A 15,847-nucleotide genomic window follows, 5' to 3' on the forward strand; every position below is an offset into this window, starting at 1 on the left:
AAAGGATGGCTAGTCCGAGATGCTGAACACCAAAATTTGATTTTGGAAAAACAGCATCATTATGGAAATGTACATGCAGTAGAAAAATTACGCCAATCCATTGAGATATGGTATGCTACAAGTGAATATTTTCGACAAGAAATGAATCCTAATTTTAGAATGACCGATCCTTTTAATCCAGTCCATATAATGTCCTTTTCGGGAGCTAGAGGAAATGCATCTCAAGTACACCAATTAGTAGGTATGAGAGGATTAATGTCGGATCCACAAGGACAAATGATTGATTTACCTATTCAAAGCAATTTACGCGAAGGGCTATCTTTAACAGAATATATAATTTCTTGCTACGGAGCTCGTAAAGGGGTTGTAGATACTGCTGTACGAACATCAGATGCTGGATATCTTACACGTAGACTTGTTGAAGTGGTTCAACATATTGTTATACGTCGAACAGATTGTGGTACCATTCGAGGAATTTCAGTAAATACCCAGAATGAAACGATGCCGGAAAGTAGTTGGACACAAACATTAATTGGTCGTGTATTAGCAGACGATATATACAGAGGTTCACGATGCATTGCCATTAGAAATCAAGATATTGGAATTGGACTTTTCAATCGATTGAAAACCTTTCAAACACAACCAATATCTATACGAACTCCTTTTACCTGTAGGAATACATCTTGGATCTGTCGATTGTGTTATGGTCAAAGTCCTACTCAAGGTCACTTGGTGGAATTAGGAGAAGCTGTAGGTATTATTGCGGGCCAATCCATTGGAGAACCGGGCACTCAATTAACATTAAGAACTTTTCATACTGGCGGAGTATTCACAGGGGGACTGCCGAACAGGTGCGAGCACCTTATAATGGAAAAATTAAATTCAATGAGGATTTGGTTCATCCTACACGTACACGTCACGGGCATCCTGCTTTTCTATGTTATATAGACTTGTATGTTAGTATTGAAAATGGTGACATTATACATAATGTGACTATTCCACCAAAAAGTTTTCTATTAGTTCAAAATAATCAATATGTAAAATCAGAACAAGTGATTGCCGAGATTCTCGCAGGAACATATACTTTTAATTTAAAAGAAAAAGTTCGAAAACATGTTTATTCTGACTTAGAAGGAGAAATGCATTGGAGTACGGATGTGTATCATGCATCAGAATTTAAATATAGTAATGTCCATATCTTACCAAAAACAAGTCATTTATGGATTTTATCAGGAAAATCAGACAGATCCGCTTCAGTCTCTTTTTCAACCCGAAAAGATCAAGATCAATTGAACATTCATTATCTTTCTACAGGAGAAAGAGATATTTGTAACCATTTAGCAAGTAATAATAAAGTAAGACATAATTTGTTTCGTTTCACTCCTTCTGAAAAAAAGAAAGAAGGATTTCAGATTATTCAAAAAATAATCAAATCCTATGTAAAGATCATTGTCATTTTACACATCCTGCTATTTTTCACGATACTACGGATTTATTAGCAAAGAGGCGGAGAAATCGATTCATTATTCCATTTCAATTCCAATCGATTCAAGAACGAGACAAAGCACTAATGTTAGCTTCCAGTATCTCGATTGAAATACCAATCCATGGTATTTTTCGTAGAAATAGTATTTTTGCTTATTTCGATGATCCTCAATACCGAACACAGAGCTCGGGTATTACTAAATATAGGACTATTGATATAAATTACATTTTTAAAAAGAGGATTTTTTAATCGAGTATCCAGGAATTCAAGAATTTAAGACAAAATACCAAATTAAAGTAGATCAATTTTTTTTCATTCCCGAAGAAGTGTATATTTTACCAGAATTTTCTTCCATAATGGTACGGAACAATAGTATTATTGAAGTAGATACACCAATCACTGTAAATATAAGAAGTCAAGTAAGCGGGTTGGTTCGATTGGAGAAGAAAAAAAAAAGATTCAATTAAAAATATTTTCCGGGAATATCTATTTTCCCGGAGAAATGGATAAGATATCCCGGCACAGTGCCATGTTGATACCACCGAGAACGGTAAAAAAAAATTCAAAAGGATCAAAAAAAAAAATGAAAAATTGGATCTATGCTCAATGGATCACAATTATGAAAAAAAAGTATTTTGTTTTGGTTCGACCGGTCATTTTATATGAAATAGAAGATAGGATCAATTTAATCCAATTTTTTTCCCAAGATATGTTACAAGAAAGAGATAATTTGGAACTTCAAATTATTCATTATATTCTTTCTGGAAATGGAAAATCAATTCGGGGAATTTCTAATTCTAATACAAGTATTCAATTAGTTCGGACTTGTTTAGTCTTAAATTGGGATCAAGACAAAAAATTGTCTTCTATCGAAAAAGGGCATGCTTCTTTTGTTGAACTAAGTATAAAAGGTTTGGTTAGATATTTCTTAAAAATGGACTTAGGAAAATCCCATATTTCATATATAAGAAAAAGGAAAGATCCGCTCGGTTCAAGATTTATCTTGGATAATGAGTCGGACTGGACCAACATCAATCCATTTTTTTTTATAGATCCGAGGGAAAAAGTTCAACAATCACTTAGTCAAAATCATGGAACTATTCATATGTTGTTGAATAGAAATGAGAAATGCCGATCTTTAATAATTTTGTCATCATCGAATTGTTTTCAAATACGATCATTCCACGATGGAAAATATTACAATGGGATAAAAGAAGAAATAAATCCAATTCAAAGAGATCCTCTGATTCCAATTCAAAATTCGTTAGGTCCTTTAGGAATAGCCCTTCAAGTTGCCCATTTTTATTTTTACCTTTTAATTACTAATAATCAGATCTCGATAAATAAAAACGGGCAACTTGACAAATTAAAAGAAACTTTTCAAGTATTCAAATATTATTTAATAGACGAAAACGAGATCATTTATAAATCTGATCTATCTAGTAACATCCTTTTAAATCCATTCTATTTGAATTGGCATTTTTTCCATCATAATTATTGTGAAAAAAAAACGTTTCCCATAATAAGTCTTGGTCAATTTATTTGCGAAAATGTATGTATAGTTCAAACGAAAAATGAACCACACCTTAAATCGGGTCAAATTCTAACTGTTCAAATGGATTCTGTAGGAATAAGATCGGCTAACCCTTATTTGGCGACTCCTGGAACAACTGTTCATGGTCATTATGGAGAAATACTTTCTGAAGGAGATATATTAGTTACATTTATATATCAAAAATCGAGATCAGGTGATATAACACAAGGTCTTCCAAAAGTAGAACAGGTATTGGAAGTTCGTTCGATTGATTCAATATCCATAAACCTAGAAAAGAGAGTGGATACTTGGAATGGGCGTATAACAAGAATTCTTGGCATTCCTTGGGGATTCTTCATTAGTGCTGAGCTAACTATAGCGCAAAGTCGTATTTCTTTGGTTAATCAAATTCAAAAAGTTTATCGATCCCAGGGAGTTCACATTCATAATAGACATATAGAAATTATTGTGCGTCAAATAACATCAAAAGTATTGGTTTCAGAAGATGGAATGTCTAATGTTTTTTTGCCTGGCGAACTAATTGGATTGTTGCGGGCCGAACGAGCTGGGCGTTCCTTAGAAGAGTCGATCTGCTATCGAGTTCTATTATTGGGGATAACAAAAACATCTTTGAATACTCAAAGTTTCATATCTGAAGCAAGTTTTCAAGAAACTGCTAGAGTTTTATCAAAAGCCGCTCTCCGGGGTCGCATAGATTGGTTGAAAGGTCTGAAAGAGAACGTTGTTTTAGGGGGAATGATGCCAGTTGGTACTGGATTCAAAAGAATAATATACCGTTCAAAGCAAAGGCAATATAACAAGATTACCCCGGAAACAAAAAAAAGAATTTATGTGATACATCAAAATAATCTAGGATTTAAGAATTCCTAAAATAATGATTCTTAAGGTCGTATTCATCTCCGGTCACTTTATTTTGTATATATTTTGTATAATAAAAGAAACATAATAAATAAACGAATCATATTCAATGAAATAGAAAAAATGGCCCGATCTTTTTTTTATCAACGGCAAATTTTCAGTAGAAGAGAAGGTTCCTTCGGAACACTTATTTTTTTCTATTTCAGTATACTGGGTCTCTTTCTTTCATTTCAAAAAATTGATCTAATTTCTATTTGGAAATGAAAGAAAAGTGTGGGGATAATTATAAATGACAAAAAGATATTGGAACATAATTTTGGAAGAGATGATGGAAGCTGGTGTTCATTTTGGCCACGGTACTAGAAAATGGAATCCTAAAATGTCACCTTATATTTCTGCAAAGCGTAAGGGTATTCATATTACAAATCTTATTAGAACTGCTCGGTTTTTATCAGAATCTTGTGATTTAGTTTTTGATGCAGCAAGTGGGGGAAAACAATTCTTAATTGTTGGTACAAAAAAAAAGCAGCTGATTCAGTAGCGCGGGCTGCAATAAGAGCTCGGTGTCATTATGTTAATAAAAAATGGCTCGGCGGTATGTTAACGAATTGGTATACTACAAAAACACGACTTCAAAAGTTCAGGGACTTGAGAATGCAACAAAAGACGGGGAGATTTCATAGTTTTCCAAAAAAAGATGCCGCTATATTGAAGAGACAATTAGCTCAATTGGAAACATATCTTGGCGGCATTAAATATATGAAGGGCTTACCAGATATTGTAATAATCGTCGATCAACAAGAAGAATATACGGCTCTTCGAGAATGTATAACTTTGGAAATTCCAACAATTTGTTTAATTGATACAAATAGTGACCCGGACCTCGCTGATATTTCAATTCCAGCTAATGATGATGCTATAGCCTCAATTCGATTAATTCTTAACAAATTAGTTTTTGCAATTTGTGAGGGTCGGTCTAGATATATACGAAATTCTTGATTAATAATAAGATAAAAAATTCTTGAATTTGCTTCGAGGGGTTCATAGATTTATGGAATCGCTTACTATACTAGTAAGAAATTGCACAAAAATGAAAATAGAAAACAAACAAAAATTTTATGTAATTAGTATCGGTATTCAAAATCAAAAATGAAAGTAGACAAATCAAAAGGGAAAGGAGATGTTTGAATAAAAATAATTCCCTTTTTTCAACTTCTTTTTTTAGAGGACAGGACAATATGAATGTTTTATTATGCTCTATCAACACATTAAAAAGATTATACGATATATCTGCTGTGGAAGTAGGTCAACATTTCTATTGGCAAATAGGGGGTTTCCTAGTACATGCCCAAGTACTTATTACTTCTTGGGTTGTAATTGCTATCTTATTGGTTTCAGCCATTCTAGTTATTCGAAATCTGCAAACCATTCCCACTTTCGGTCAGAATTTATTTGAATATGTTCTTGAATTCATTCGAGACGTGAGCAAAACTCAGATTGGAGAAGAATATGGTCCGTGGGTTCCTTTTATTGGAACTTTGTTTCTATTTATTTTTGTTTCTAATTGGTCAGGGGCTCTTTTACCTTGGAAAATCATCCAATTACCTCATGGGGAGTTAGCTGCACCCACAAATGATATAAATACTACCGTTGCATTAGCTTTACTTACATCAGTTGCATATTTCTATGCGGGTCTTTCAAAAAAGGATTAGCTTATTTTAGTAAATACATCCAACCAACTCCAATCCTTTTACCGATTAACATATTAGAAGATTTCACAAAACCCTTATCCCTTAGTTTTCGACTTTTCGGAAATATATTAGCTGATGAATTAGTAGTTGTTGTTCTTGTTTCTTTAGTACCTTTAGTAGTTCCTATACCTGTCATGTTCCTTGGATTATTCACAAGCGGTATTCAAGCTCTCATTTTTGCTACTTTAGCTGCGGCTTATATAGGTGAATCCATTGAAGGCCATCATTGACTAGTTTTCTCAAAAATAGTCTTTTTTGTTTAGCTTGCCACACATATATTGTGGCTCAATAGAATCTACAAAATAAACATCTATCTATAGATATATAGATAGATATAGATAGATCTATTCGATTAGTATATATTAGTTTGGATATTCAAAAAAATGAATAGCTAGAATTAGAATTCTGTATGATATTTACGTTTACAATGTGTGATAAAAAGATACTATATAGAATGTTAGTAGATTCTCGTTTGATTCACATTTAATTCAACAATTGATCAAAAGATAATTAAAAACATTTAGATCACCCAATTTCCTATATTTCTTTGAAACATTAATGAAATCGAATGAATTTATTTAGATTGATTGTATCCATATGGGATAAGAGAATAAGAAAAGAGGGAAGGGGAGCTTAAAAAAAAACATGATAAAAAAAATAGAAGTGAGGGGATCAGTCAAGGTTTTTTAGGTTTCAAAGAATGAATTTCAATTTCGATTGAATCTAAAACACAAAGAAAATTAGTTTACAGCATAGAAGAAACCTATGTATATGTGATATGATATTATAGATGAACTAGTTTTATATGAACTAACCATATATCTGAAATAACTAATCTTTTCTATATAAAAAAGGCCTCGCTATTACTGTCAATTTCTATAGGGATAGAAAAGCAAAGTCCTTGCGTTTCAGCTCTAATTGTGAATTGAAAATTAAAAAACTAAAGAAATTGTATAAAAAAACGAAGAATTCAAAGAATGATTCCAAAATTAAGGTAAGAGAAGAACAAAGATTATACAGATTCACCCCCAAAACTATGTAGTTCGAGACGAAAAAAGAAATCTCGAAGTAATTCGTTTAATAACTATTATTTTCAATTTTTAATTCTTATTTTTATTAATTACTTTAACTGAAAAAGTCTTGGTAATTGAAAAATGAAGTCAGAATTTATTAGTCGATTATATCATTAACTATTTCTTTCTTTTATATGTAGGTTACGAGGAAATTCTCATGAATCCAATTATTTCTGCCGCTTCTGTTATTGCTGCTGGATTGGCCGTAGGGCTTGCTTCTATTGGACCTGGGGTTGGTCAAGGCACTGCCGCAGGGCAAGCTGTAGAGGGGATTGCACGACAACCAGAGGCAGAGGGAAAAATACGGGGTACTTTATTACTTAGTCTGGCTTTTATGGAAGCTTTAACAATTTACGGGCTGGTTGTAGCATTAGCACTTTTATTTGCTAATCCTTTTGTTTAATCCTAAAAAGATAAAAATACATATGTGGACTTCCTTTTTCGAATTATATTAATAATTCACTCCTACAATTCTTTATCTGTTCGGATAAGAACACAGGAGAAGGACTAATTGAAAGGTATTCACATACTTATTCACCCTCTTTCTTCTTTTTGTTTAGTCCAATGAACCCCTCTTTTATTTCTTTTAAGATAATTTTTTGAAAGTGTTCAAACTAGATAGATTTTGCAATTGATAAAAGAACTGGTATCTAATTCTAAGAAGTATCATTCTTTTAGGGAATCTTCCAATTGATTGACCAATCCAAATTATATCAAATTCTATAATTATATATTCCAATTAGATTATTATATTATCTATCTAATAGGAATATTAGAAAGATAATTAGTCTATTCATAAGAGGAGATGAGATCATATGAAAAATATAACCGATTCTTTCCTTTGTTTGGGCTCCTGGCCATCCGCCGGAAGTTTCGTGTTTAATACCGATATTTTAGCAACAAATCCAATAAATCTTAGTGTAGTGTTAGGTCTACTGGTTTTTTTTGGAAAGGGAGTGTGTGCGAGTTGTTTATTTCAAAGAATAAATTGGATTTAACCAAACTGCACTTTTTAGTTTAGTTAGAATTAAGAAAATGTGCAGAATCCCGCGAATTACTTCTGAATTCATTTTCTTTTTTGAATAAATTAAGAAAAATCTTAAAGAACCATAGCATTTCGCGCTTTATTGGTAATCCACTTTGATTCTCTATTTACCAAAAATTTTGGACTATTACCATGGTTAAAAAGAGTTTGAAGTCTATACGCAGTGTAGTACTCTTTCTACCGCTATATTAATACAGAAAGGAAACGGTTTCAAAAAAATTATTCGATTTTTTTTCGATATAAAACACTCATGTCGATAAAAAAAATGGCTTGAATCCTATTTATGGCGAGAAATAAAAAACGGGTGAATTTAAACCTCCCCTTTGTACGATGCGTAATCGATGGATGACCTATGTATAAATTCAAAAGAAGTCTTTGGATTTGAATAAAAAAACAACTTTGTTGACATATATTTGTTTGGTCAAAAGAGTCCTCCGAATATTCTAGTCTTATATTGGTAATTGTTTTCACTTTGAATAGAGAAGAGAGGATAGGCTCATTACATAAAAAATTGGTAAATTTCCGATAAGTAATTGAGTGTGAGAGCCAAATGAATCGAAAGATTCATGTTTGGTTCGGGAAGAGATCATAGACATTTTGAAATGGATGGAAAGAGAGTCTACTTTCATTACGTGATTTATTAGATAATCGAAAACAGAAAATCTGGAGAACTATTCGAAACTCAGAAGAATTACAGGAAAACGCCATTGAACAGCTCGAAAAAGCCCAGGCCCGCTTAAGGAAAGTTGAAACAGAAGCAGATCTGTTTCGGGTGAATGGCTATTCTGAGATCAAACGAGAAAAATTGAATTTAATTAATTCAATTTATACGACTTTGGAACAATTAGAAAATTACAAAAACGAAGCTATTGATTTTGAACAACAAAGAGTTATTAATCAAGTTCGACAGCGGGTTTTACAACAAGCCTTACAGGGAGCTCTAGGAACTCTAAATAGTTGCTTGAACAACGAGTTACATTTACGTACTGTTAGTGCTAATATTGGCATGTTTGGGATGATGAAATAAAAAATAACTGATTAGGCTTTCTATTATACAATAGAGTATAGGCATCATTTTTTTCTTATAAAAAATAAATTTAAGATATTTTCATGGTAACCATTCGTGCAGATGAAATTAGTAAAATTATCCGTGAACGCATTGAGCAATATAATACAGAAGTAAAAATTGTAAATACTGGTACCGTACTTCAAGTAGGCGATGGTATTGCTCGTATTTATGGTCTTGATGAAGTAATGGCGGGTGAATTGGTGGAATTTGAAGAAGGTACTATAGGCATTGCTTTGAATTTGGAATCAAAAATGTTGGTGTTGTATTAATGGGTGATGGTTTGCTGATACAAGAGGGAAGTTCAGTAAAAGCAACAGGAAGAATTGCTCAGATACCTGTAAGTGAAGCTTATTTGAGTCGTGTTATAAATGCCCTGGCTAAACCAATTGACGGTCGAGGAGAAATTTCAGCTTCGGAATCTCGATTAATAGAATCTCCCGCTCCCGGTATTATTTCAAGACGTTCGGTATATGAGCCTCTCCAAACAGGACTTATTGCTATTGATTCGATGATCCCCATAGGACGGGGCCAGCGAGAATTAATTATTGGAGATAGACAAACAGGTAAAACAGCAGTAGCCACAGATACAATTCTCAATCAACAGGGACAAAATGTAATATGTGTTTATGTAGCTGTTGGTCAAAAAGCATCTTCTGTGGCTCAAGTGGTGACTACCTTACAAGAAAGAGGAGCAATGGAATACACTATTGTAGTAGCTGAAACAGCGGATTCTCCAGCTACATTACAATACCTCGCGCCTTATACAGGAGCAGCTCTGGCTGAATATTTTATGTACCGTGAACGTCACACTTTAATCATTTATGACGATCTCTCCAAACAAGCACAGGCTTATCGGCAAATGTCTCTTCTATTACGAAGACCACCAGGTCGCGAAGCTTATCCAGGGGATGTTTTTTATTTACATTCGCGTCTTTTGGAAAGAGCCGCTAAATTAAGTTCTCAGTTAGGCGAAGGAAGTATGACTGCTTTACCAATAGTTGAAACTCAATCGGGAGATGTTTCAGCTTATATTCCTACGAATGTAATTTCCATTACAGATGGCCAAATATTCTTATCGGCCGATCTATTCAATGCTGGAATAAGACCCGCTATTAATGTTGGTATTTCAGTTTCCAGAGTTGGATCGGCGGCTCAAATCAAAGCCATGAAACAAGTAGCTGGTAAATTAAAATTGGAATTAGCACAATTCGCAGAATTAGAAGCTTTTGCACAATTCGCTTCTGATCTAGATAAAGCTACTCAAAATCAATTAGCAAGAGGTCAACGATTGCGCGAGTTGCTTAAACAATCCCAATCAGCTCCTCTTACTGTGGAAGAACAGATAGTAACTATTTATACCGGAACGAATGGTTATCTTGATTCATTAGAAATTGGACAGGTAAGGAAATTTCTTGTTGAGTTACGTGCTTACTTAAAGACGAATAAACCTCAATTCAAAGAAATCATATCTTCTACCAAGACATTCACTGGGGAAGCAGAAGCCCTTTTAAAGGACGCTATTAAAGAACAGATGGAACTCTTTTTATTCCAGGAACAAGTAGAAAAAAATTGATGAATCATTAAATAATTTTGTAATTCAATTTTCCAATTTTTATAATTAGTATCTTTTAATATGTTTTTATTTCATTTGAATATTATATATAATGAATTCGAATCAAAATGTAATAAATCAAAAAAATAGAAGGACAAGGTTGAAATTAGATATGCAAACAACTTGCGTCCAATAGGATTTGAACCTATACCTAAGGTTTAGAAGACCTCTGTCCTATCCATTAGACAATGGACGCTTCTATTTTATATTTGATTCTTTAACCTTTTTAACTAAACCTTATTAAAAAGATTAAAGAATCAAACAAATATAAAGAATTCTAGAAATTATAAAAATAAAATAAATCAAATATTTAGAATAAAAGAAAAAAAAAAATAAAAAGAAAAATCAATTGAATATAATTGAATATATATAACTAAAACTAAATTAAGAAATGAAAATGAAGAATTGACAAATTCTTTAAGAATTCTAGATTCATTCTCGAAGAAAAAAGATAGATTTAAATAGAATAAAATAGAAGCGGGTAGCGGGAATCGAACCCGCATCGTTAGCTTGGAAGGCTAAGGGTTATAGTCGACGTTGATTCATCATTTTGATTTAACGTCTCTAATTCAAAACTGAACGTGAAACTTTTGTTTCATTCGGCTCCTTTACGGAATGAAGAGATGGACAATAAAAAAATTGACCCATAACATCTATGTCAGCCTTTTTGTATGAATAGGTTTCAAATATCTTGCTTTTTAGATGATCCCTCTAGAAGAGCAATATTCTAACAATCTATGTTTTTTTTCTAGTTACTTCGTTCTCTATTTCTATTTCAGAAAATCTTTAGGAAAAGAAGAAAATTTCCGTCGAGCTAAAAAATGTCGATGTCTCTAGTAAACTAAAAGAATCGTTTAATAGCTATTTTGCTTCAATTTTTACTATGCAAAAAATGGAAGATTTAGTTACGATTAGAAAGAAACTTTGTATATTTCTCTCCATAGATCCTTTAGTAATACTCAAAAATTCGGATTATAGATCCAATTCCAAAAACTTATGTTTCATAATTTTAAAACTCAATTTGTCAAATTCGATTTGATTCTTCTTGTATACAAATTACAATAATGTATATTATACCGCAAATAATTCATCGAGGGGTATAAAGGAGTCCCTTTAAGTAAAAATAAAGTTTTTGATCGGCATATGAATCAAATGGGGGATCCCTTAACTTTTGGGGGGTCCTTGAAACGAATCGCACTTTTACCACTAAACTATACCCGCTACAATATCATTATTGTATCTTTTGTTGAACAAAGCAATCAGACAAAATAAAGAAATGGGAGGCATAATATTCTAATAAGTCGAGTATTGACATGTTTCATTAGAGAATCTTCTAATGAAATTTGAAAAACGGGATAATTTTCATTTTTTTATTTTGCTGAAGGTTATATATATATACAATTTACGTTACCAGAAAAAGAGAGGGAGTAAGAAAAGAGAACATTTTTATATTATCTTATTTTGGTTTTATCTCATAGGAATCTATCCGTATCTCTTATTTTTTTTTAATTACAAATATTTTTACAAATATTTTTTTTTCGAATAAAATATATTCAAATAAAGAATTTTTCTTCAATATTCATGGGAATAAAAGAAAAGAGCCCGACTAGGTACTGGCCGGGCTCATTGGCTGTATAAAAAGAAAAAAGAAAACTAAAATATATAGAATAATAAAAAAAGATAGATAAGATAAAAAGAATAAAAAAAAGCAAGTCTCTTTTTTTTTAAGCTCCCTTTTTGTTCTTCTTGTTTATGTGATATAACATAAACAAAGTAATTCTTTTTTTTTTCAATTGGGGAGAGATGGCTGAGTGGACTATAGCGTCGGATTGCTAATCCGTTGTACAAATTCTTGTACCGAGGGTTCGAATCCCTCTCTTTCCGTTGATAATTTGGTATTTTTTTTGAACTTGTTTTTTTTATTTACTAGTTAAAGATGTTAAAATAGAGAAAATCCTAAAAATATTTCAAAATTCCGCACAAGCAAGAAAACACAGAATCCACTTTTTTCTTATTCTATTCTTCACGTCCTGGATTACGTCCTGGATCGTTAGATAGGAATCCGAAGATGAAAAGAGAAACGAAAAGATCACTACCGTATAAACAAAAAGTTTTAGAGTAAGCATTATGAAATCTCCAAGATAATTAAAAACGACAAAGAAAGAGAATAGATTCTCTTATATTACAACATATTTTGTTTCTTTTAATACTAAGATACTAAGTTTCTAAAAATGAAGTTTTTTTAGGATATGAGGAGATATATATATATGAGTTTCGAAAATGAATTGATAGTAAGAGTAGATTATTTTATTACAAATTATCAATAATTCTTTTGACCAAAAATCCTTTTTTTCTGTAATCTAGGTATTCGATTGGTGAGGGGTTCCAATCGAATAATCGGATTAGGTTTTTTCAATTCAAAAAACGTAAATGATGAGAAGGTCCCTTTTTTTCCTATATATTGAAAAATTTCAATATTGGAATCCAGAAGTCACACTGTAAGACTTATCTGATCTTATAAATTGTTAAAATGTTCGAGTTTTAGTTTTCTGAAAATTCTGAATTTTTTTACGACATTATTCAAATTAAAAATATCATCGAAAACTTACAGCAGCTTGCCAAACAAAAGCTAAAAGAAAAATAGTACGGGTATTACTGGCATAATATCCACAATTGGATTCAAGAAAGCGTAGGCTTCGGGCAATTTCTCCAAAAAAAACTACTGGAATAAAGGACGGAGTGAATACAAATACAGATCCAACTAAAGATATTAAGCATAACAAACATTTTGTTCTTTAAAAAAATAAAAGTTATTTTTGTTTTTTTTTTTCATTCTAATTTTCAATTTTATTGCATTATATACATAATACAATAAAAGGAAAATAAAGAGTTATGAATAAAAGTAAAAAATGAATCAAATAAGATAAGAATCTCGAGAATCCTTCTTTTATTTGAACTTTTCCAGTTTCAAAATATTTTTTATTCTGAAATCAAAAAATTGAAGAAATCATACTTCCTTCTATATAATATCTTAATTGAATTGTATGTAATGATCAATCAATTTAGTTTTATCCTATCTATCTATATCCATTTATAGATATAGATAGATATGTAGATACGCATATAAAATACTAGTCGCAAAATTTTTTTTTATAGAAATTTTTGAACTGGAATTGACGAACAACCAATATCAATAATAGTCTTTATTAATGTAAAATGGAAAATGGGGCGTGGCCAAGCGGTAAGGCAACGGGTTTTGGTCCCGCTATTCGGAGGTTCGAATCCTTCCGTCCCAGAGCATATCTATTTAGGATGTATATCATATTTGAATACAGATTGTATCGCATAATTAAAAGGGACCCTCCTTTTTTTGAAAAAAAAAATTACCATTTTTCTACTTTACAAATTATAAAAATAGAATAGAGTAGAAAATATATTGCTAGAATATCAAGTTCATTTTCATTTATGTCTTTACTTTTAAAAAGGTTTTCATTATATATAAGAAAAACCGAAACGTAAAAAAAAGGATAGATTCTTATGTAGCGAATGAATCAATCACTATTCACGATTCGATAATTACATACTGGATCTAAGCTAAGGGAATGTTAGAGTAAAACTTCGTTTGAAACGATGTGGTAAAAAGCAACGTGCGGCTTGAAAGACATGATTAAATTAGGGGTGGATTTTGATATCCGCCATTTTTTCTAGTATTTTACAAACGAACATGATCTTGACTTGACATCATTTGTTCTGTTCCACTAGACCCCTTTTTTTGTTTTTGGGACAGGAAAGGGATTAATGATGTAAATAGTACATGATGGAACTCGAATTTATTCATTTCTCGGGAGCAAGTATCTAAAATTTAATAAATTCTAAAAAGTTAATAAGTCTGTTTATTTTATAAAATAGAAAGGATCTTATTTCAGCCAGGTTCAAAAAAATGGTTGAAATTTGTAAAATTGCTTTTTTATCAAAAGTTTATCCGCAGGAATTAACTTTTTTTATGATTCTTTCAGAGAAAAACAGGTATGTTGCTCCCATTTTTTTAAAAAATTGAAGATTCCCGGAGTAATGTCTAAACCCAAAGATTCAAAGAAAAGCTAAAAAATCAGGGAATTAAGGAAATACCATTTTCAAATTGTATCATCAATTCTATTATCAAAAATTTTAGAAAAAAGAAATGAATGATAAAGAAACGAAATACGGGCAAGAAAGAGGAGTAGAGACCACTCAATAAATGAAATAGCTGCTGCTTGGTTTTCTTTTTAGTTTTTTGAGAATTTTTCAAATTGAGTGTTATGGAGGTACAAATAGGAAGAGTTTTTTTTTTTCAGAAAGAAAATACGAAAGAAAATACTTCAGTCATTGTTTAATTGATTTGATGATTTTATTGCTCTATTTTACATCATAATTTTCGAAATACATAGAATTTTTGATATTCTCGAGCCGTACGGGGATAAAATTTCCTGTACGTTTGGAGGGGGGGTATCTATATCTATCCCAAAGAGCTGTTTATCGAATTGTTGCTAAGGGATGTTCGACCCCAAAGAGAGGGAAGATATCTTCAGAAAGTGGATCCTATAAAGAATTAAACCTATTTCAATATTCCTGTTATTCTTTCATTTCCTTGACAAGGGGCGCTTAACCTACAGGAACTGTTCAGCATATTTCAAAAAGGCAGGTGTTTTTATAGAACTTAGCTCGAATCAACAAACGAAATTCAATTAATGAAATCAAAAAGGGGGTGTAGATTATTTGTATATAGATTTACAAAACTCCCCGCTCTCTTGTTATATTCATACTTCATTTTTTTATTTCTTGTTGTTTATATAGAATCATAGAATGCAATTTTATATAGTCAGACAATTCATGAAATTTTCATAAATCTTCAAAAAAATGAAAAATTGTATAGAGATAAAAGAGAGAATATAGGAAAAAAAGAGTAACTAAATATAGTAATTGGACTTTTAAATAGATTCCCCCCTATGAGGTGATTTTTTTATTTCATATTTCTTCTTATTTTATTGTTATTTCTTTTTAATATTGACTCGCTCTTTATTTTTTTCAGTTATTAATTCTAGTTATTTGATTTATATACTTTTTTTGATAGTAAATAAATGAGATAGAATATTCAAAATGGAATATTTCTATTATTTGATTTTTCATCCAATGACTATACATTTTTTTTTATGGAAATACAGGAAAAAACTCTATGGAAAAATGGTGGTTCAATTCTAAGTTACTTAATAGGAAGTTCGAATACAGGTGTGAATTAAGTAAATCAATGGAGAGTCTTGGTCCTATTGAGAATACCAGTCTAAGCGAAGAACCCAAAATTTTAACTGATATAGATAAAAAATTCAGAGGTGGGATGATCGTGATAATTCTAGTTATAATT

The 15,847-nt window shown here is 31.5% G+C and overlaps 1 non-coding gene across 1 annotated transcript; it reads right to left on the reverse strand.

The window, feature by feature from the left end:
• Positions 1-10,573: 10,573 nt before the first annotated feature.
• TRNAR-UCU lies at positions 10,574-10,645 on the reverse strand. Its single transcript has one exon. It is a non-coding gene; the product is annotated as a tRNA-Arg (tRNA).
• Positions 10,646-15,847: the final 5,202 nt, after the last annotated feature.

The sequence above is a fragment of the Vigna unguiculata genome, unplaced genomic scaffold, assembly GCF_004118075.2.
Source record: "Vigna unguiculata cultivar IT97K-499-35 unplaced genomic scaffold, ASM411807v1 contig_3, whole genome shotgun sequence".
NCBI lineage: Eukaryota > Viridiplantae > Streptophyta > Magnoliopsida > Fabales > Fabaceae > Vigna > Vigna unguiculata.